Source organism: Coptis chinensis, chromosome 6 (assembly GCF_015680905.1).
Source record: "Coptis chinensis isolate HL-2020 chromosome 6, ASM1568090v1, whole genome shotgun sequence".
Classification (NCBI taxonomy): Eukaryota; Viridiplantae; Streptophyta; class Magnoliopsida; order Ranunculales; family Ranunculaceae; genus Coptis; species Coptis chinensis.
The window spans coordinates 77,913,434-77,937,932 of record NC_141461.1 but is presented as its reverse complement, the minus strand read 5'-3'; the positions used below and the strand labels follow the sequence as shown (position 1 = coordinate 77,937,932).

Here is a 24,499-nt window from a genome sequence, read left to right as displayed (position 1 = left end):
GCCATCCTCGTCGTCAACAAAGCTCTGGATTTTGGTTCACTTTTAAAAGTTAGGTTTTTAGTTATATTTATCTCTTAGTCAACCTATTTTGTTTTTCTTGTGTTTTCTATTGTTAAGCAGTGGTTGAGGATATTGTGCCCATTAGATGTAATAATTATTGTTGTTATCAATAAACCATCATTTAAAGACAATTTTTAAACTATTGAATTAAATTTGTTTGCAAGAGGGTTTTATCTTCTTCCATACTCTTCCATCCATCACGACATACTTTCTTCCACTTCATCATTAGGCGTGGGGAACATATTTGATTCCCTTGTGGTGGGACCTTCTAGTTGCTTCACGCATAGTGACTATTTATTTTTGGACTTCTCGCCACGTTGATTGATAGTCTATTAGGACTCCCTGCCTTACCACTCTATCTGCTCCAACTGACTAATCTTCATCAAGCATGGCTACCCCCAAAATCATTCCTGAGCAATCCTTCCAGGCTATAATAGACTCCCTTGCTTATGGCCTTCACTCCATGAATACATCACCAACATCGGGTGGTCTTCCATAGTTTTTCAACCTGACCAAACTTATTTTATAAGTTTGGCTGCATATTTTTATGCTAATATGGGAGACACACATGCATTTAATCATGCCCAAGGTTTCTTCTTAGACGGGTTCACAATCCAAGTTGGTGGCACACCACATATCTTTTCTGAGCCAACGCTTGCCCTAGCTTTGGATCTTCCTTACTACGAGCCTGCAACAACATGGCCATACATCAGCCATAACTTATACCGTTCATTTTCATGGCCTGCTTTTCGTGGAACATATGGTGATGGTCTTGCAATTAAAGAATAATAACCTACACCTGGTAGATGGTCAGACACCACCATTCCCTTAGCAACCATGACCATGAACATGGGGAATGCGATGTTGTTTATCATTTTGAACATCATGGGAGATTGACATTTTTCTACTACCAATGATGCTGCATGTGTAGTGTTCAATGCGCTTGCTCAAGATCATACATTATTTGATATCATAAACTGTATTATCACTAATCTGAAAAGAGCTCGCACTGTTCGGCATCAGTATCTACTTTCACTACAAAAAAAATGTCTTAACGAGACACTTTTAAAGTGTCTTAAAAAATGGTTTGTGTCACTTTTCTAATTATTATGAAAGCGTCTTATCTGCCGACGTTACTAAAAGTTCGCAAAAGCGTCTCAAGAAATACATTTGTTGTGTCAGTTTCTGTTATCAAAGTGACACAAAAAAATTGTTATTTGTGTCACTTTAAACCCAAAAGTGACCCAGAAATAACTTAAAAGCGTCACCAGAAGATGACTTTTCTGTGTCGCTTTTCAAAACCATTGATTAAGAAAAAAAATTCGGGCCAAAAGTGACACACAAAGTAATCATAAGTTGTGACGGGTTTCATATAGAAGCGAGATAGCATCTATTATGTTTAAAATAAATAAAAATGCAATATATACATGACTAATAACCTGCTGCAATATGGGTACACTTGCAAATGAGAGTGAATATAAATCTACAATACTATCATCACTAAACCTGCCTTACAAAAGATGCAAAAAAAATATAGGTAGCAACATTCAATAAGAACCATTTCATTAATTGGAAATTAATCGCCATTCACAATAAGGTCCACACACTAAATCCAACAAACTATTCAAAACATAGTCAATTTGAATCCATCCATAAACCTAGACCCCGTTAACCTTCAAATTCGTAACCAAAGCGTCACGACATAATCCAAAACCTTCACAAAATCATTAAAAAAAAACTAGTTACACTGTAAACAATTTACGGAAATCCCTAACAAACCAAAATCAACGTAACCTAATTAGTATATCCACTTAGCAAAAGGCATTCCATCTTCGTTTAAGTTCTTCAATCACCTACAAAATAATAACAATATGACTATGTATCAATAATATAATCAAGTCAGAATGAGAGTTTAACCAACAATATCAAGGGTTCATGTTTAAAAGAAAACATTTTCTCACTAGAGAAAGAGCAATTGAAACACTAGCAGTTCACGTGTCATGCATAAGACCATAGTAGCAAGCAAACTAGGAGCAATCAATTCACTGATATGATGACCTTCACAAATTCATATGGGATGTCGTCCAACAAATCACATTCTAGACAACTAGAAGCACAAAGTTGAAGGATGCTGAACAAATTTAAAGCTAGCATGCACGTCACAAAAAAAAAAAACAATTTCATAAGTCATACTTCAACTAACTTGGAAGTGAGAACTAGAAAACTATAAACTCCCCTGCTAGCGTTCCTTGAAAAGCAGTACAAATAGATTAAAAAAACAATCAGAGAGAATTCGCCGTCGCAAAGAAAACCACGCGCTAACATCTAATTTGCTATAGATGAACTCATCCCCAACAAGAGCATATCCAAGATAACTGAGCAGGATGTATACATATCTATATTTCAACAAGCCGGTAGAAATATAGTCAAATGGTGAAATAAAACTTGCATTATGTACATAGCCATATACTTGGAATTCTTTTGATAACCTTATCCGCACAAACTTTTCCCATTCTAGTTGCTTGATATCGGGATACATTTCAGGTGCTTTTACTAGCTCTTCAGGTTCGTCTATGAAAGGTCTAATAAACTCCCTTGTCAGATAATTCTTAAACTTCCTCCATATTTTACCACATTGTTTAATAGCCGCCTTCCTAAATTTCGGATTTATAATGAACCTCGCCTACAAATAAAATGTAGTCAAACTTTGACTTACAAATAAAAAAACACAAAACATTTTAAACTATAAAGAAATGAAAGTTTAAGCATTATCAGTAAGCCTACCCATACATCATCTTTTATTCTCTTATCAACTTTTGGCCAAGTTGACTATTTAGCAAGCGGAACATTAGTTTTCACATGAGTGCCTGCCCAACTAGCAAAGTCTGCTCGTACCTTTTCATTTATTGGGACTCCATGTTCATCTAACTCAACTTCAACTCTCACACCGTTCCAATCCCTATTGTATGAATGTTTCACTGTTTGGACTCTAACGTTAGGCTCACCGTCATTGGTAGATTTCTTCATTTTATGTCGGGGTTTTTAGGTTTTGGTCCTCCTAATAATAGGGTAATTAGGCTTTGGTCCAACAAAGATCGATTATTAGGTTTTGGTCCTCCTAACCGTGAGTTGACTTGGTTAACCATCACATATTTTGCTATTACCCACAATACCCTTATGAGGTCAATGTTGACCGAGTTGACCATCTCCAATTACTCAAAACTTTCGTGAAACATTTCGTGGCCGAAATGTTGATATAACAGCGAAATACCGGGTCGAACGAACGAACATCAACAAACAAACAACTTAGGCGGAGACAGAAACAGAAACAGAGAAGAGGAGCTGTTGAAATGTTATCTCGCAGAGTGGCCAAGAAGCTCTATTCTCCCCGTCCACAGAGAATCTCTTCTTCTACTACTCTCTGTCATTACAAAACCCTCTCTCCTCCTCGCATTCAGTCTCCTACTACTACTTCTACCGTTTGTTTGTTCCATTATCGTAATTTTACTAGCACTTGCACTCCTCCCATTGAAGAACAAGGTTTGGACGCTTTCGACCTCGCTTTGGACTCTGTTGTCAAGATATTTATAGTCGCCAGCAGCCCCAATTATTTTCTTCCCTGGCAGAACAAATCCCAGCGTGAAACCACCGACTCTGGTTCGTACCCCCCACCCAAAGAACACTATTCACTATTCTCATGAATTCACTCACTGAATGCAAAATTTGTTATTAGGGGCCGTAAAGTTCTTACCTGAGCACACATTTGTTCTTGTCAGAAAGCATGGCTCTCCAACCAAGTACAGAGCCCAAGTTAGAGCCGTTGGCCACGAATGTTATTTAGCTCTTCTCGTTGTTCAAAGTCCTGAGTTCTGGGAGGGAATGACCTGTTTGGAGCTTGGTGACATTCCTTTCTTGCAGGAAGTTGTAGCTGTTGTTGGCTACCCTCAAGGTAGAGATAGTATCTCTATCACTAAAGGCGTTGTTTCCAGAGTTGAACCAACACAGTATGTCCATGGCGCAACCCATCTCATGGCTATCCAGATTGATGCTGCTATCAATCCAGGAAACAGTGGTGGCCCTGCAATTATGTCTCACAAGGTTGCTGGAGTTGCTTTTCAGAACCTTTCAGGTGCAGAGAACATTGGGTGAGTTTTCCATAAATAATCCTTTAACTTCCATTACCTCTGTGTTCATGCTATGATGCAAACTTACAAAATTCTCTCTACTTTAACTGGAACAAAGTGCAAAAACATCTAATGATAACAGTGCAGTGTTTTAGATCAATTAAAATAAGAAATAAACAAACCTTGTAGAATATTTGCATGGAATTGGGTTCAGCCATTTATTGTTCCCTGTTTTCATCTATGAGGTAATGTAGAACTCGTTATAGAGTAATTGGAGATGGTCAACTCGGTCAACATTGACCTCATAAGGGTATTGTGGGTAATAGCAAAATATGTGATGGTCAACCAAGTCAACTCACGGTTAGGAGGACCAAAACCTAATAATCGATCATTGTTGAACCAAAGCCTAATTACCCTATTATTAGGAGGACCAAAACCTAAAAACCCCTTTTATGTATCCTCTTTCTTTTCTTAGGTGCTTGGACATCCCTTTATGGATCCATAGAAAACTGTTACAAAGGGCAGACACATTAGTACATAAGGTTAGAAAGATTGATACTTCGAAGAAATAATAAAAAGAAATGCATGACTTAAACTTACCTATCATAAGCAAACCAAAACAAACATTACTCACTTGACTTAAATGTTCTTGAGATTGATAGAATACCAATGTATACAACTAAAGTAGACTAAACAATATCGGCAAACAAAACTGACTAAGAGAAAATGAGTTTGTAGAACTATCAAATATATCAAAATGATAACGCAAATAATTAATAAGTCAAAGCTTTCATTATAACCAAGTACTAGAAAACAATGAAACTCAAGATTTATTGTTGTCAACCCAAATTACCTCCTCACAATCTACTCGCATGTAAGCTGAATGAGATTCATACGTTGCATCAAAAGATTCGATATTTGGCAATTCGCTGTGAGATTCTAAAGATAGAACTTATAACGGTGAACTAGAGATTAGAAACCCCATCAAAAAGACTTGTGGGGGTGCTAATCTCTCATGCTAATGAAGTCTTGATTAGAAATAATTTGGTATTCAATAGGGATCAAACAAGCAATTCGACAACTATAATAGTCAATTGAATTGCGTGGTGGATTACCCCTCTCTATATCCTTCTCATATAATTTAAATCACTATTTTAGCATCTTAGTTTATTGTTTTCATAGTATAAAAATATTACTCTCATTAGTAAATTAGTTTATTTAGTCTAGATTCGCATTTAAGTATGTAAGGAACAAGAGTGGATCGAACACGACTACTCCCCTTTATCCTATGATATTTGAAAGTGATCTATTTACTGTTTCACCATCCTTTATCTACTATCTTTCAATCTAATTTAATCATGTTATCACGCGTCATAATCCAGTTTATGTATCTTACATCGAAACCCATCCTTCTAAGCAAGTAATGTAGAAATTCCCAATTAACACGGTCATACACTTTTGAGATATCTACCTTATACAAGATACCATTTTCTTTGTTTTTTAGACGAGTATCGATGCACTCATTAGCGATCAAATGCCCATCTAAAATCTGTATGCCTCCCACAAAGGCGCATTGTTGCTGAGAAACAATGAATGGAAGTACACCCCTAATTCTAGTAGCAAGAACTTTTGAAATTATCTTGTATATCCCTCCAACAAGACTAATTGGTCAAAAGTCTATTAAGGATGTGGCACTGGCTTTCTTAGGTATGAGTGTGATGAAGGTAGAGTTATTCCTTCTATCCATAGTCGAGTTCTCCTGAAATACCCGCACTACAGCCATGAAGTCAGATTTAAAAATATGCCAGCACCTTTTAAAGACACCCATTTAGAACCCATCTGGTCCCGGAGCTCTGTCTCCTCCCAACTCATTGATTGCTGAGACTACTTCGTCTTCAGTAAAGTCTGCATCCAAAGTCATGGCCTGGTAATCTGTGATACTATTAAATTCCACTCCAGCCATTTCAGGTTGCACTAGAGGGTCTCTGAATAAAGATTTTCATAGTATTTAACAATGTGCTCCCTGATGCATTTTTTGTCTCTCATCTCCACACCATCAACAAACAATGCGCTAACGCTATTAGATTTGTTCATAGCATTCGTAGTTTTATGAAAGAAAACGGTATTATTCTCCTCTTCTATGAAGTATTTAGTGCGAGATTTTTGGTTCCATGATATTTCTTTTATTTTCATAAGCCCCTGTAATTCACACTTCAAACTGGCTCTGTGAACTTCTTTGTCAAGCGACAGGAAAGAAAACTCTTCTTTACGATCAAGTCATCAATCTCTTCTATTGGGAGTTGGGTTGGTTTGCAGGTGAGAGGAAAATAACGAAACACTTAGAAATCATGTGGTATCTACTGCCACATCAGTGTGTTTCTATAATTCGGTCCAATTTTTGTGTTTTCAGTGAGAAATAATTATATTTCTAAAAGCAATTCTAACACAAATAGTTTTTAGATAAAACATTTACGGAAGAAATGATATCAAACAACTAAATACAAATCAATTATTGATTTAATGACCAAACCAAAATTGGAAAGAGAATTGAAATTACCAAAAACGAAAGATGATAAAAATATGACAACTCATTTCAAAAGAAAAAGTCCATAATTTTTGTTTCTCATTCTTTAGGCTTTTTTTTTTTTTGTTTATGTTTTATTAGATTGGATTATCTCATTTTGTTTATGAGAATGAGATAATGGCTTCTAAAATTTTTTACCAAACAATTTTTTTCATATCCAAAATCAATTATGGAACTCATCATACATTATTTCTCATATAATGGATTACCATAATAGTTACCAAACGGCCCCTCAATGTTAATTTTTGTTGACTGCCCTCACATAACAATTAAATTTTCAAAGCAAAATCCAGTTTCAACTGAAAATTGCAGTGAACCAAAATACGTACACCAAAACAAACAAACTGTAATTGTCCCTCGATATTTCACAACTAGTCCTGCACAAAGACATAAAAGTACATAGTGCTGTGAAAATATGTCGATATATTTGGATATCTCTGAAAACGAAAACAAGTAATTGGGAATCATTAAAATTAAGACCAACAACGTTTTCTCTCTCTAATCCGTACGTAAGCTCCCTCACCACACTAATTAATTTCTTTTTTACTATATAGTTTTATTTGTAATGTATGAATATAATCATCTAACAATTTGTAATGTTCTATTTACACGAATCTCGAAGCATTATTATTTTTTAGATTAGAGGATATGGATGAAGAGTGGCCTAATTACAAATCATGGTCGTCTTCGTCGTCATCTTCTGACGACTTGGTAGGTAGTAATGACGACTCTATTGCACTTGGGTTACCACTTATTAAACACCATTTGCGTTTAATGCAACAATTAGAAGTGGAGTCTATGAAATGCGAGCACGGCGGGTCCAAGCCTGGTAGGAAATTTAAGCCTAGGAATTACGAGGAGACTTTGGATCAGTTGGAGAATAATTATTTTGTTCCCAATCCGGTTTTTGATGATTATCATTTTTGTCGTCGGTTTCGTATGTCCAAGAAGTTGTTTACTCGTGTTTGAATGGTTTGGTAAAACCTTTGGGTGATGATACCAGAGGTCTAGGGTTCGAATCCCGCCAGCATCAAAGAGTTATTGATCTCATTTAAAACAGGCTTACCAATAAAAAAAAAAAAAAATGGAGTACTTTGAGCAAAAAATTGATGCGGCGGGGAAGTTGGGATTGCCTCTGAAAATGAAAGTAACTGTTGCATTGGGCATTCTTGTGTTTGGTTCTCCGGATGATCGAGTAGGTGATCGGTTGGATATTGCTGACTTTACGGGTCATGAATGTTTGAAATATTTTTGTGATGCCATTGTTAAATTGTATGGTGCGGAATACTTACGGGCACCAAATCAGGTGGATGTAGAGCGTTTGCTTGCTGAGTCGGAGAAACGGGGATGGCCTGGTATGTTGGGAAGTATTGGTTGCATGCAATGGCGATGGAAGAACTGTCCACCTTCATGGGTTGGTCACGATCATGTTCCAACAGTTGTTCTAGAAGCAGTCGCCACACAAGACCTATGGATCTGTCATACCTTCTTTGGAATGGTTGGGTCACATAACGACCTCAATGGAGTGGATCGATCGCCAGTGTTTGGTGAATCAGTCAATGGTACAACCCATCCTTGCAATTTTGTGGTAAATGGTCATCATTATGATATGGGATATTACCTGTCTGATTGTATATATCCCGAAGATCCTACTCTTATACAAACTATCTCTAGTTACAAAAGTACTTTGCAAAGAAACATGAAGCTACAAGAAAGGATATCAAACAAGCTTTTGGCATCTTACAGGGTCGTTGGGCTTTTTTAAGGAGTCCTTGCAAGTTATGGTATTTGGAGATTATGGTTACTGTTCTGAGAGCATGTATCATCTTACACAACATGATTGTGGAAGATGAACATGGAGAGGACATTAGGCAATACATTCCTGATATTGAGTCGGCTGAGGAAGGACAAACTCAAGAAGAACGACAATTCGTTTTATCTCATTGGGTAACGGGCGTACAACGAGATAATTCAAAGGATATCCATAGTAGGTTGAAAACAGACCTCATGTGGCATCTATGGAATAGGATGAGAAATCTTCCTCCTGGAGAAGACGACGATTGAGTTTATATTTATGCAGTTGAGTGCATAGTACAAAATATCAGGATATGGGTATTTATCGATATTCAATTTCTGGATATGTATCGTAGATATATCCTTCTCTTTGAGGATATTTAACATTGTTTCACATGCAAATATCGTGAATATATCCAAAATATCGACAAATATCATGGATATTGTGGATGCTTCTTGATATATCATGATACATTATTTATATTTATTTGAAATATAATGGTAAATATTAAATAAAATTGTTATATACATAAAATATCGCCAAATATCTCCAAATATCCTAAAATATCACAAATATTATTGAAATATCGCCGATATTTGCAATCGTATATATTTCTAAACATATCGTGATATTTATATATCTTTTTCTGAAATGTGGATAGATATCCCCAAATATCGCGATATATCGGGATATTTTGTACTATGGTTGAGTGTGCTTATTATGTTTATTTGTTTCTATTTAATGTATCCGTTTCTTTTCCATTTCCGTTTGATGTATCTATTTCAAAGTCAGGTATCATTGGTGATACTATACTATATGAAACGGAGTGATTTGCTTTGTTTTCTGTAGAAGGTGATCACATTTTTGTTGATCAAGCATGACAATATTTTCTTCAGTTTTCTTTAAGAGCAATTGTAAGCTTCGCAAGTGGGTGTCGCCTTTTATCTAGGATAACTAGACAAGAACGTGTAAGTTTGGTTCATTCTTGTAATTGGGGAAAGTAGACTTTGATTTGGATGAGAAAACTGTCGAACTTCAGTTATTGGTTGTGGCTCTGATTTGTTGTTATTTTTAGTGTTTGTGGAATTTTTGTTATTTATTTTTTTCCCCAATAGTGGGTGATAGAACAAGAGTGAAAATTTCTTGGACTGAAAAGCACGTTTAGAACTTTAAACTAAAGAAGAAAAGAGTTGTATGCTACATTTAGCATATTGTGAAAAGCTGAAGTTTCTTTTCTCTTTAAATCCATAGTCCAAATTATGATTAACTATTCAACATGCAAATTGTGGTGGAAAAAAGTGACGTTAGGAAGCATGAGATTTTGTGGGAACCTGATGCATTTCGTTAACTAATTAGTCTGATTTGAGAACATGTGCAACACACAATAACACAATACGACACTACTATATACCAAGTTTATCACTCTTGTTCTAAACTCTCTTTTTGCATGTCTTTGTAGAAAAAGAATGGATGGACCATATGGCAGAGTGGGCAGTAGTGCTGATACAGTTTTACAAAATTATAAGCTAGGGAAGACCCTTGGAATAGGCTCATTTGGTAAGGTAAAAATTGCAGAGCATGCGCTCACAGGGCACAAGGTTGCTATCAAGATCCTTAACCGCCGCAAGATAAAGAACATGGAAATGGAAGAGAAAGGTACCCCTACTATACCGCAAAACATTCATGTACCCTATGGTGCTGTGAAAATGTACACTTCTGACTTCTTAACACGAATGATTAAAGGTTCATTTTATTTTTATTCAAAGATACTCATAGCTACAGCTTCTTCAAAGACACTCATACCAATGACTTTTACGGACCAACACTTCTTGAATAATTTATTGATCTATTAGGATCTCATTTTTTATTTAAATTTTTTTACCTCTCCCATTTGGGTATGTGATGTCTTTCAGTTTGTATCGTAATTTCCGTTTCATGGAGTTTGGAAAATGAAAGGGTCATAACATTAGTTAAACACTAGTTCCTAATGAAGCTTAACCTCGACTCTGATACCCTGATGACTATGAACTTATTACAAACTGATGCATGTAATCTAACCTTAAATTTCTCTACGGTTCGTTGTAATGAACCTTGTGTTTGATGCCTGCAGTGAGGCGAGAAATTAAAATATTGAGATTATTCATGCATCCTCATATCATACGACTTTATGAGGTTATAGAGACACAGGCAGATATCTACGTTGTAATGGAGTATGTGAAGTCTGGAGAGTTGTTTGATTACATTGTAGAAAAGGGTCGATTGCAGGAGGATGAAGCTCGCAACTTCTTTCAGCAGGTGGACATACTATATCCTTTGTGGAAATTTACAATGTCACTTTTGTTATTCCGCAAGTGTACCATAGAAAGTTTACTCATTTTTTCAGTGTAACTTTGTTGAAAACAGATAATTTCTGGTGTGGAGTATTGCCACAGAAACATGGTCGTTCATCGGGACCTTAAGCCAGAAAACCTTCTCTTGGATTCGAGATCTAATGTGAAGATAGCCGACTTTGGCTTGAGCAACATCATGCGGGATGGCCACTTTCTAAAGACAAGCTGTGGAAGTCCAAATTATGCTGCACCCGAGGTATGGCTTGAATACTCAAGATCCTGGAAATAATGATGGCTTTTAAATGTTTTTTTAGCTACTTTCGGTGCTAATGGTTGAAGTAATATGTTATAAACATTTAATCTTTTGTGCAGGTTATTTCCGGCAAGTTATATCTCACGGGGCCTGAAGTAGATGTTTGGAGCTGTGGTGTTATACTGTATGCGCTCCTCTGTGGTACTCTTCCTTTCGATGACGAGAACATTCCGAACTTGTTCAAGAAAATAAAGGTATGTTCTATGAAGTATATAGATTATATTAATATTTGACCTAAAATAGGATTGTAGTATCATTGTTTGCAATATTGTATTATGGCTTGATGTATTTCTTTTTCGCAAATTCTTTCTATACCGTACCAGTATGACTAAGACCACTTTCTTATCACCATATACTGCAAAGGTGGTCAAATTATGTTTCGATTGGATATCCCCACTTTGAAGCTTCTATTATGACATATACTGTATCTGCAAGTCCACTTTAAAATATATCATCATCCTCTCCTTCTTTCCGCATCGTTTATGCCAAGGTTCGTTTTTTACTGTTTGCACCTTCCAGTTTTACTTGTACTGTTACAGCAGGCATCTAATTACTCAATTTGCCTTTGGCTGAGGGATTTTTCTCTGGAACCTTCATTGATTTTCTTGGAGTTATCTTTGTGCTGCCACATGCATTACATTTTACTTCAAGATTGTCTGATGAGATTGATATTTGGGTTTTTGTCCCACACTCATAATGCGTTTTTTAAGGTCTCTGTGCTGCTTTACTGCCAATGTTTTTTTGCTCCAGCAAGTCTTATTGGTGAGGTCTACTGCTTGTTGACCCTACAATATTTGTCTTAACTCTTAAGTAGTTGGTAAAATCAAGGTTTCTTTGATATTGAAATTGAGCACGCGTACCACCATAGTAGAGAACCCAAACATTGTATAGGAGGTTCGGGATCTGGGGACATATATGTTTGAGATATAAACTCACTCATGTGCCCAACCACATGATCTTAAAAATTCAACGATTGAAACATTGCCACGCGGTGAGCCAAAAGAGTGATTCTCTTAGTTTTCAAACTCAGCTTTAGCCAAGCTAACTGCAACAAATGTACACACCTTGCCCACCATTCACCTTGGTAGTCGAGTCTTCTTCTTCCTCAGTTCCTCATCTTGCCTTATCTGTTTTTCGACAACACCAAAATCAATTCGAAAAGGACCGAGTTAATCAAACCGCGAGGAGACTAGTTGCGAGTTTTTTGTGCAAGCCACCATTCTGGGATTTCATCCATTCTGAGGGGCTATTGGTGTTTTTGGGTTAAGTTATAAGGTCTTATAGGACCATGTCTTATAAATTGGTTTGTTTTTCAATTTAAGTTTCTCTTATAAGCGCATGTAAAAAAAGAAAAAGAAAATCCACAACATCCTATAAATGGTTATTTGACAAATATGACCATGCTTTACGTCACATTTAACTTGAATTGATTAATTTTAAACAAGCATAACATTTGATTTTCGGTTTCAAATCAATTTTGATAATTAGAAAATTACCTTAATAGCATGGTGGTGGCGGTGGTGGAGCAGCAGTGGAGTTATTTGGAGGGGTGAGTGGCGGCTAGGGCAGTGGAGTTATTTGGAGAAGAAGATAGTGAAAAGGGGAGAAGAGAGAAATGGGGGCTAGAGGTATATGGGTGCGTTTGAGTCATTTTCCAAGTTATAAGACTTATAGAATTGAAGTAGAACCAATTTTGGTACTTATAAAATTGGAGTCTCTTATAAGAAATTTCTAGTAGAATGCCTCTTCTAAGAGGCAAAAAAACAAACCAAAAAAATGTCCAAAATCAGTGGTCCACCTCTTAGAAGAGGTTTTAAGACCTTGGTGTCTTATAAGAGGCAAAAATAAATGGCCCATAACTGAAAAAACTCCCCCCAGTCTTCCTCATAATCTCCAAGTGAATACAATGGACGTGTTTTTCTGGATAAGATAAGGAGGACCGCTTTTTTTTATTACCAGATTTCTTAGGTAATTATGGGTTTACATTTTTCTACAAAGTGGCTTTGTTCAACTGTTTTGATTTCTTACTAAACAGATTACCCATTTCTTTTCTTCCTTACATAAAATCGGTCACTTTAAACCCATGCCCTGATACCTCATTACCCAAGCTCCTACAAATCCAATTCCAATCTAGAAAACTCCAAACCATAGATCGATCCTGTTTTTCCCCTATTTAATGTTGGCCCCTCTATTCACAAGTTATATTTCTTTATCCTTTCGAATTTCCAATATATTCTGATTAAGAATTGTGATTATACTTTATATAGGCTTGGCAAAAATAGGGTTCCAATAGGAAAATTAAACAATTGTTACTTTGAGTTTGAGGATTTTGATGTACAATCTATTTAGTAATATTGCTGAATTTGTAAAAAAAAAAAAAGGCCTTTGAGCCGTGAAGCTTCTGCGTGGTCCATGAGTCACCTTGTTGCTTGCACTGCCTGCTTGGTCGGTAAAGGAGTACAGAACTATTGTTTTAAGTGAGAAAGAGAACAAGAAAAGAGAAAGCGCAACAGGAGCAAGAAGAAGACTAAGGGAATGGAGGGTGGTCCTGGTTTGTGCGGTTTGTTGGGATTAGCTTGACTAAGCTGAGTTCAAAAACAAGAGAATCACCCTTGTGGCTCGCCACGTGGCAATGTGTCCATCATTAAATCTTTGAGATCATGTGGTTGGGCACATGAGTGAATTTATGTCAAAAATATATGTCCCTAGAACCCGACCCTATATAAAAACTTAAAAAGTTATTTAGCAAGGTGCCTTATGGATCATTTATCTATTTAGTTACTACATTTGTTTTTGTTTCCTGTGTTGCTTTACTTGAGAAGTAGTCTAAGGAAGCTGGGCATTCATTCCCTGCTAAAACTTGATTAAGTGAATTTGTTTTGCTAATTTTGCTCCCAGATCGTAACTTCTTTGGTGTGTTATTCCCTTGAGAGGCTGTTAGCCATCTGTCTTCCACTGCTCACTTGGTGGAGTTTTGGTTAATTTGATATACTTTGTTGCTCCTCTCTGAAACAATGCTGATACGTGGTGTTATACTAGGTGTGCCCCGCTAGCATCCCCATGGATGTTTGGTACATATATCCTATTAGACATGTGCTCCTTTTGGTATGCATTTTGTTCCATCCTCGTTATAGGTACATGAATGGTACAATTTATATAATGTAGTCCCCCACCCCCACCTCAACTCAGGCATTTGGAGCAGAATGGTACTTAAAAGTGTTTTATTCATGTTATCTCCAACCGTTCAGTCAGTCCCAATTGCCTATGTTGACTATGTTTTTGGCGAATGTCTATCGCTTGTTCCCATCCATAAATTTTTTTCAGATTTTTTAAAAAAATATCGACTACCATGACATGTAATTCAGTTCGCTATAGTTATATGGTTTGGTGTTGGTAACGTTGCATACTTTATTGTGATACCCCATGGGAAAACACTTAAATCACAAGTGGTTTTTTTTTTTTTTTTTTTGCGGTAAAGGTGAATATATTAAAAATAAAAGAAAAAAGGATGAGATATCCTTATGCGTACAACATGAACGGTGAAAAGAACCAAAGAGGAAAGAAACCAAAGAAAAAAACTAAACGAAAAACCTCTATGAGAGTCCTCATAGCATAATGGACTCCCATCTACAGACATAATTCTCAAAAGGTACTGTCCGGAACTCATCATAAATGCGCAGCCAGAAGCAAAGTAGCGCCTTGATGGTCAACACCACCTTCTCCCTAGGCAAAGACACCCCCTCAAAAATGCGGTTAGCATATTCCATACGCGTCTCCCTTTACGACAGTAGACATCCAAGTGCCATGATGCTAGTAAAGCCTTCACCGACTTAGGGCATACCCACGAAATGCCTGATTCCGAGACAAAGAAACACCAAATACTCCAAGAAAAAGGACAGCTAAGAAGGATATGACTGACCGACTCGCCATCCCTCAAACACAGAGGGCAGAAATTAATAAGCATCTCTTTAATACGCCTTTTCCTAAGATTATCCACAGTCAGAATCTTGTTTAGAGATGCACACCATACAAAGAAAGCAACTTTCAAAGGGACTTTAGAACACCATATAATATGACCCGGGAAATCATGCAACACTCTCATACCTGGACATTGAAGCGTTAAATGAAGGATGAAATAAAATGACCTACAAGAAAAAATTCCCTTCTTGTCGATGAGCCACAGTCTTTTATCTCTATCCGGTCTCACATTAGGAATGAGTTCCAACTTCCCTATAAGAGCAGCCACACTAGCAATGTCCCTGTCACAGAGAGCCCCATATATCCCAAGGTTCCAAGCAATCGAACCATTATCTTTCCGCATGAACCAGCGAACTGGTTTATTCTTTGAGTCAGATAGAGCATATAACTGAGGTAACGCCATCATCAGAGTTCTCTCCTCCAACCAAACATCCTCCCAAAAGCGGATACTATCCCCACTACCTAGGTTGTAGCCAATGTTTTTGAGAAAAAACTTCCTGACCTTCTGAATCCCTTTCCATATTCCGCATCCATAAGCAGTATGAACAGGCCCGCTCTCCCAGCTCCCATTTCTTTCCCCAAACCGAGACACAATAACTTTCCTCCAGAGACTCTCTCTATCCTCCCCAAACCTCCAGAGCCACTTATGGTAGCTCCAAGGTTTGGTACCCCTTCCAGAAGTCGTCCGAGATTGTGGATACTCTAATGATGTATCATAGTATTTTTGAGGAATTTTTAAGCAATGGCTGAAGAAAGAAAGTCCTGCAGAAACTCTATAGTTAAGTCTTAAGCATGCTCAGGCACGAGTACTAGGATGTAGTGTCCTCCTGGGAAGTCCTATTGGGTACAAAACCTTATACTGGTGGAGGTCCAGAGTAGCTAAGTGGGTAGCATCAGCACGTACTTTGTGGTGGGTGATTACAGATGCCAGACCTGAGGAAGGCTCCTGCTAAGAAGGTGGCTTGTGACAGGCCATGGGTTTAGCTCCAACGAGAGAAAGGGAGGGGGGTTATGTTGGAAAGGCACCAAATAGTCGTGATGCTAGCACAAACCTTTAGTCCCACATTTATAGAAAGTAGTCCTAGATACTGGATACGGTGATGATTTATCACATACTAATAAGTAATACCCAACCCTTGTCAAGCATGAAGGAAGCAGATCCCTTCTGAACAGAGCAGCTAGGCATGCTTGCAGGTAGCAGTACTAGGGGCTTTGGTACCACATGGACAGTGCTATGGATGACCTCCTGGGATTCTGGGAAACTCAGTCGAAAACAAATCTCCACATTTTTTGGAGGTCTGATATGGCTAAGTAGGGACAATCTCGACATGTTTGTTGTTATCCTGGCTGAGTGTGGGGACTGTATGGATACATAGTATGTGGTGGACCGTTAGAATTATCTTTTAGGTTATACTAGACGTTGGTCGTTGTGGAGTAATTACATGCATTTTATGGTTTATATTCTTTCAAAGGCAGCTAATCCTCGTAATCTATGCAGTGCAGATTTATTTTTTGAACCATAATAAATTATACAAAGGGAGAGAACAAGCGCGCTACAAATTGCGCAGTGAGTCCTTTCTGAATTGCAAAACGAATCCTGTTCAAAATGAATAGCAAATTATTATTATTACTACTATTATTATTGTTATTACTATTATTGTCATCATTATTATTCTCTATTTATTTAATCTTTTGTCTCTGTTTGTTTTTCTGTTCATGGTGAAGTTAATTTTCTTATATTTACACCATCCTGTTCTTTAGGGTGGAATTTATACACTTCCGAGCCCTTTATCAGCTGGAGCAAGGGATCTGATACCTAGGTTGCTTGTGGTTGACCCCATGAAAAGAATGACTATTCCTGAAATCCGTCAACATACATGGTTCCAAGCTCATCTTCCACGCTATTTAGCCGTTCCTCCACCAGATACACTGCAACAGGCTAAAAATGTATGCTTTGCACTGCTAGCTCAACCAGTTATAGTTTTTGCATTTAGCTATTTATCAAGGAAAAGGGGGTCGGAGAGATTTACTGTTAATATTTGTATCTTGTGAATGCTAACAGAAAACTTAGATGTCCGTTCTGGATGGATATCTGCGAATTCGCTTTTGTTTCCAGGGTGTTGATTTAATGTTTGGAATTGTTGTTTAAGCTTGTCTTATGTTCACTAAGTTCTTCGGTGCGACTTGTTATGACACAGAGAAGCCGTTGTAGAGCATTGTAGCATAAGCTTCCATATATTGTCTCGAAGTGTTATCCTATATATGTTAGAAATGTCAATTGTGACTGTAAAGTATGTAATAGTGTACTCAGACGACTATCTGTTAAATTTATCTAATACTGAAATCATTCTTAGTATCTGTCTATCTTTTATTTGTCTATCTTTTTTGTAAATCTCTCTTGGATTTTGTTTTACTCAAATCCAATCACTGAGAAGTTTTCATAAATTTTGCTGGATGGCTTATGTAGTGGTCCACTGCTGACAGATACAGTTGTGTTGTTTACCTTCTTTTGAGTCACTGTGTAATCCTGATGTTATTTTATTGCTGCAATTTATGTAATTTCAGATTGACAAAGACATTCTCCTGGAAGTGATTAAGATGGGATTTGACAGGAATCAATTAACTGAATCTCTTCGCAGCAGAGTACAAAATGAGGTACTATCTGATGTTTCATGGCGATCTTGATATTTTTTCCACTTCATTGGTGTAATTTGTTGAAACCTTTTCAGGCCACCGTTGCATATTATTTGCTTATGGATAACCGTTTCCGAGCTACCAGCGGCTCTCTTGGAGCTGAGTTTCAGGAGTCAATGGTGTGTTCTTTTCTCAATGTATAGTTTCCTTTTATCATTTTGTAGTTCTTTGCTTATTTTATATACTAGTGGGTGGGGGATACCTGCCTCAGCCAATAGTGTAGCCATGGTATAGACTTCAATGGCACGATAATAATATAAGAGCAGATAGCTGAGATGCCAAAATTACTCATAAAAAGCTTCACAAATTTGTAGGGCCCACAGGACCATGTATAATGGGATCATTGTACCCATGGTTTTGTACACATGATTTTACCCATGACTCGACACCCAACAGTGAACTTGTTAGGGGGAACTAAGGACTGATTTTTTTTTTTTTTTTGAAGAGGTAAATGATCAATATATATCTAAACTATATAAAAGATAATTACAATATAGGATGAGATATCCTACTAAGAACCGTAAAATAAAAGACAACAAGAAGGAAACGCAGAAATACAACAGTGATTAGACATCTCGGATGATATCCTCCCAAGAAAAAGCAAATGACCCAAATGGTATCTCCTTGAACTCCTTCCACCACTAAGGACTGAATTTTGGTGGATGTGATATCTCCACCATGAGAGAGAGAGAGAGAGTGCTACATTTTAGTCTTTAGTTTTGTTTGCTCTTTCTTGCATGATCCAAAAGAAAAATATTGGTATACAAATTACTAGTCTTATTTGGGAAAAGAAATCTCAGGCTGCCGCTTGACCTGATTGATGATATTGATGATACCTTAAGACTTAAGTGATTCTCTGAGGCTTGTGGTCTATTTACGATTTTTTGTCGAATTGGACTTAGGACATCTCCGAGGCAGAGCGAAAATTTGAGTCTTGTCCTCCTGCAAGTTGAACACTGCATATTCACCATATACTGTTTCTTCCCATACTAAATAGCTTTTCAAACCAGAACTTTTAGCATAAAACAGATATCCTGTTCAATAAACAGGATACATAAGATTCTGAAAAGACACTGCCTCTACTTTTTTCTTTCTGAGATAAATAAAACTGGATGATATCCACAGAATAAACATAATTACCTCAAAGTAATAAAACTAAAAGAGTACAAATGTGGGGTTTCTTTATCTCCTTACTCATTCACTCAATCCCTTTCTCCTAAGAGGTTGTAAAGGTCAGCTATAAATTTAACTGAATCCTATATGTTAGACCTTTATTTGATGCCAGTACGCCACTCATTGTTAATTGGATCTTTTTGTCTCATATGCTATCTTTCATTCTGAGATGTTACTTGTTTTTTGACATGATAAGCACTTCCCTTTTGTAATTCATTAGCTCCTGAACGGTAGATTTTACAAATTATTTATTAATGTTTGGGTTTGAATCAAGTATGTATGTCCATGACATACTATTTTAGGAATATTCCATTATCTTGATCATATATTTCCAACTAATTTCCACATTCAAGTATGTTCCAACTCACGGTGAACTGGTATAGTTTACATGTTAGATGGTCACCATCTGTAGACTAATTTGTCTAATCAGATTGATGGATAACTCAAGTTTCTCTCATCGTTTGTATTTAATTTAGGTGGCATGTACCAGATATATTCGAGTCATCTCCTAATTTCTTCTGTGGGTGTTTCCCCCAGGAAAGCAATTTAACCAGCACACATCCAAGTGAAGCTGCTGCTTCACCTGTTGGACATCGCATCGTAGGGTATATGGATCATCAGGAAAATGGTTTAAGACCCCAACTTCCAGTTGAAAGAAAGTGGTCTCTTGGACTTCAGGTTTGTTTCAATCTTGTTCATGTCTCAATGCAATCCTTTTTCCCAAAGCGTGAGACATATGGTGGATATAAAGATCACGAACATATGTACTAGATTACCAACTGGCTGGTCTTATAAACCCATATAAAGAGTAAAGAGAATTGATTTCAGAGGTCTTGTAAACCGATTGTTTTGTCTCGTTGAGTTTCTCAACTCAAGTGCCGTACTTGATTGATCGATGCTGCCTTCCTCAATGAAAAAAATGAAGAGAAAGATGGCAGGTTACAGGAGAGTCGAAGGGTAGCTATGTTGGTGGTGGAGTTGGTTTTGGCATGGTGGAAGTCATTGAAATTATGCCTGCTCTTTGCTTTTGCCTTTTTTGGATTCTGGCACTTTCAGTTTCTTGTACTGTTTTTTGTGTGTTGGTGTGTGTTTCTGGTTGTTTATAGGTGTAATAGGGTTATGGTCTTGGGTCCTTTAGCTTCTTGCTAATGTCGTAAGTGTTTATATCAATCTATTACGTTTTACTGATAATAATAATAATAATAATAATAATAATAATAATAATAATAATAATAATAATAATAATGATGATGATGAGAGGAAAAAAAGATGCTGCCTTCTTAAATGCAAACAATGAGAAACTAGCTACCTTTACTAGCGAATTCGGCCAAGTGAAATAGGCTGGTTGTTTGATGAAAACTTACTCATTCCCTCTCCCAGATAAGATTGGCATGATAATTTTCATTACTGTTAGGTAGTGAAAACATGCCAGGGGTGCTGTCTTATCTGATGAAATTTTAATAGGTTCATACTTTATGGTGTTGTTTGGTTCATCTGACAGTCTCAAGTCCATCCTCGTGAAATAATGATGGAAGTTCTCAAAGCTTTGCAAGATTTGAATGTAGCATGGAAAAAGACTGGGCAGTATAACATGAAGTGCAGGTGGTTCCCAGGCTTTTTAATGAAGGCATGCTTAAGAATTTTGTGCAAGGTAACGATTATTTTGGAGATGAATCTGCGAATGTTGAAAATGATGGTGTTCTAATGAGATCAGCAAATGTGGTTAAGTTTGAAGTGCAGGTATGCAGTCTTTATTATTTAATTATTCATTTTTACAAGATATCATGGAAACTAGGGGTGTAGGGCTGGCCCGGCCCTCAAATCATAAAGCCCATATGATTTGAGGGCCGGGCTGGCCCAGCCCCCTTATGCTATGAGGGTCGGGCCTGTGAGGGCCAACACTTGAATTATACAGCCCTTGCCCTCACCTCAGCCCCTTTTAGAAAACTATGGGCCGGGCCTGAGGGCCGGGTCTATGGGCTGGGCTGTACAACTTGTCAATTATTCAAAACTCTTGAATACAACTTGTTTAGACTTCATTAACATATTTGGTTTTTATCAGATTTCATTAACTGATTAACATATTCATTACAAAAATTCTTGAAAACCTATCAAACTTCATTAACATATACAATAGAATATATGAATATATTCTTATATCCATATAATACAGCTGTATCCTATATAATATATTCACATATTCTAACAATATATTCATTACAAGAGAGAGAACCTTCATTACAAGACTTCATTATATCAACTACTATACTTGAAATTTACATTTCTACCCTATGTAATAATAAGTAAAACTTAAAACCCTAAGGGTATTATACGTAATTTTGTTTAGAAAATCTAAATATCAATGAGGGCCTTAATACGGGCTTTGTGAGGGCTTTAGAGGGTCGGGCTGAGGGCCGCCCTCATGTTTCCATATTTAGGCCCTTACCCTCCCCTCAAAACATGAGGGTCGGAGATTAACCCCTGCCCTCAAATTGCATGCGGGCTTAAATTTGAGGGCTTTTTTGGTCTATGGGCCGGGTCGGGTCGGGCGGGCCGAGGGCTTGAGGGCCGTTTTTACACCCCTAAATTGGAAACCATACTTCGCTGAGTTATTTGCAAAACCAAAGAAGAAATATCAGGTCTTTTTGTCAATGTCGTATTAATTCTGAAAGAGGGAGATTAAGCTTCCGTTATGGTAAAACCAACCTTGACCAATCATCACACATAGGATATCATAGTTAAGACCAGGCAATCTTTTGTATGCCCTTTTGAACATTTTGTAGCTAGGTGGAATCTTTGGTTTTACTGATATATGGTGATTAAGATTTAAGAGTTACTTGTCTGGACTCATTATTCTTCTTTTTCTTGTACTCGTAGACTTCAAGATATAGATGATATCTCACTTTTACCAGAAAGAAATAATTTATCTGGATTGTGGTGGGGTGGTAGGGGCATTATTGCTTTCCTTCCTTCTACGAAAGCAGATAGATGTCAATTGATGCTTCCGCTTTGAAGATCTTTTCTGACTGAACCGCTCGGATGAAATAAGTGTCCATTATTTCCTTCATTTGGCGTTATTAAAAAATAGTATTGAGAGGTTTGGCTAGTTGACTTTAAGAAAGGTAGGCATACAGACATTGGATGGTTATTCATTCTTTTGGTTTGGAAGAGCTCCTGGTCAAGGAGATCTCGTCGTTAAAATTACCTTAGTGCTCTAGTTGGTGCACGATGTACTACAGTGTTACTAATTACTAATAGACCATCCCTATCATCTACATACTCTTCACTAGTCATTAAGTTTTTGCCATTTGGTTGTGGTGCTTTAAAGTCTTTCAGTCTGAGGATCTTATAATTTTCAACAAGTTATTTGCTGCAACTGAAGACTACTAATAACAGACATGTAAACAGTCATTTAGTTAAATGAACTTTCTTTAGTAATTTCTGCGATAGATGTTCTTTGGTGTACAAGAATGCGTTTATTAATTCTTTGTATTCATACAGTTGTATAAGACTCGCGAGGAGAAGTATCTGCTTGATCTACAGCGGATCAATGGACCACAGTTTCTCTTCCTTGATCTCTGTGCAGCGTTCCTTGCACAGCTTCGGGTCCTTTAAATGAAGGATCTTGGTACACAGAGGCCTTCGATATATCGCTTTCAAAGCTCGTGGTTCCAACGATTCAAACGAGTTGACTATGACTCCTTGCGATTTAGGCATGTGAGTAGCCGTACTTAAGATGAACTCATGAACCTTATCAGTACGATCGAGCATCGGTTTCGGCATATCAGATATTGAGATACGCGGCAATCCAGGGAAATCGAGATAGGTGTCTTGATCATCAAGTTTCTTTGTGTGTGTGGGGAAGTAAAGAAGATGAGAAAGAGCAGAGATGCCAGAGGTGAAGAAGTAGAAAGTAGGGATGTTGAGATTTATACCAATATCAAGAGCAGGAGTACAAAAGCTGTCAATGATGAAAGATTGGACGGTGGAGTTATGAGAGATAGACTGAAGAGCTTGGTGGACTAATGGGCTGTTAAGGCGAAGAAGCTCGAAAGCTAGAGTTTCATTGTGAGGTGAATTGGTGGAAGGAAGATTGATAATGGGAAGGTAGTAAAAATGGATTAATGGACAAGTATGAGAGACATATTTGATGTAAGGAGCAGTGGAGCCAGTGTTGTAAGGTGGAGTTGTGATGAGAATTGTGATGGAGAGAGAAGGATGGTGTTTGAGTATGAGCTTGCCTAATTCTACCGCCGAGATCAAGTGGCCTATTGCTGGTGAAGGGTATAGAACTACTGTGTGTTTCACCATGTTGATTGCCCTTAGAGTCGGATAATGTTTTGAGAAGATGGAATAATTGACTATGTATTACATAAATATATATGAGTCTTTAGTGTAGTTAGGATTGTTGACGATAGTATTGTAAAATAAGAGACCAGATCACTAATGTAATATATAATTGGTCATATAATCGAGGTTACATCTCCCCAGATAGAGAACTTGATACGTAGGCAGTTCGTCCATATGAACTCGGTCAATATCATATTTACACATCATCCCCCTCCCTTTCTTGAATCTGTAAGGTAAAACCAAATATAACCTTTACAGACATCATGACTAGGAAATAGGATTACTATACCTACTTTCTTAGGTTCGAATGTAGCATGGTCAATGTGTTATCTTAAGTATGTTAGGCTTGAAGCCTATTGTTATTGTTGTGTCTTCGAGTTCCTCCTTTTAATGATCTACTCTTAGGGAGGCTTTGTAAGGTTTAACTATTTGCAATATAACAGGTGGGGGTCTTCCTTAACCTTAGTTTATTTTTTTTTAAAAAAATAACACCAAAATCTAGCATTTCATAAACAATTCTCTCAATTTCATTCTTTTGGAAATGAGGGTACCGATAGGGCCTAACATTTGTTGGTTGGCCGCCTTGGACCAATTTGATCTTGTGGTCATGTAATCTTCGCAAAGGTAAGCCATGAGGAGTTTCGAAAACATCTTTGTATTGCTGGAACAATTGTTGAAGATCAGGAGACTCCACTATTTGACTTTGTGAAGGAATTTCAGCAATGGAGTACAAACAACATATCATTCCCACACTGTCATTGTTCACCAGATGTTCCATGCAATGGGCACTAATAGTCTAGATAGGATTAACTTGAGAACCAGAGAATTTAAACTCATGTCCTTTAGTCAAAAATTGCATCCACATGTGAGTAAAATCCCAAAGAATCAGACCCAAGGTGCGTAGCCATTGAGCCCCCAAAACCATATCACAACCACGCACCTCACTTCAACACGTGAAAATTTGTTGTGAATGTCGTGAAAATCTGTTATGAATGTGTATGATTGTAACTTCACTGCTACTCCTGTGCACTTCCTATTACAGGAAACCCTCTCTCCATCGACCAGCATTACATCTAAATTACCGTAAGAAGTAATTGG

General features: G+C 37.3%; 1 long non-coding RNA gene and 1 pseudogene across 2 annotated transcripts; one reads left to right on the top strand and one right to left on the bottom strand.

Annotated features, from left to right (window-relative positions):
• Positions 1-1,594: 1,594 nt before the first annotated feature.
• On the bottom strand, positions 1,595-4,435 carry LOC147494615 (uncharacterized). The gene is made up of 3 exons (XR_015200066.1): positions 4,367-4,435; positions 3,812-4,182; positions 1,595-1,913 (listed from the first exon to the last, which is right to left on the bottom strand). It is a non-coding gene; the product is annotated as an uncharacterized LOC147494615 (long non-coding RNA).
• Positions 3,317-23,555, top strand: LOC147494614 (SNF1-related protein kinase catalytic subunit alpha KIN10-like; annotated as a pseudogene). The gene is made up of 12 exons (XR_015200065.1): positions 3,317-3,717; positions 3,794-4,205; positions 10,023-10,219; positions 10,674-10,858; positions 10,967-11,149; positions 11,266-11,400; positions 16,946-17,131; positions 17,750-17,839; positions 17,914-17,997; positions 19,589-19,729; positions 20,553-20,791; positions 22,553-23,555. The product of XR_015200065.1 is annotated as an SNF1-related protein kinase catalytic subunit alpha KIN10-like (transcript).
• Positions 23,556-24,499: the final 944 nt, after the last annotated feature.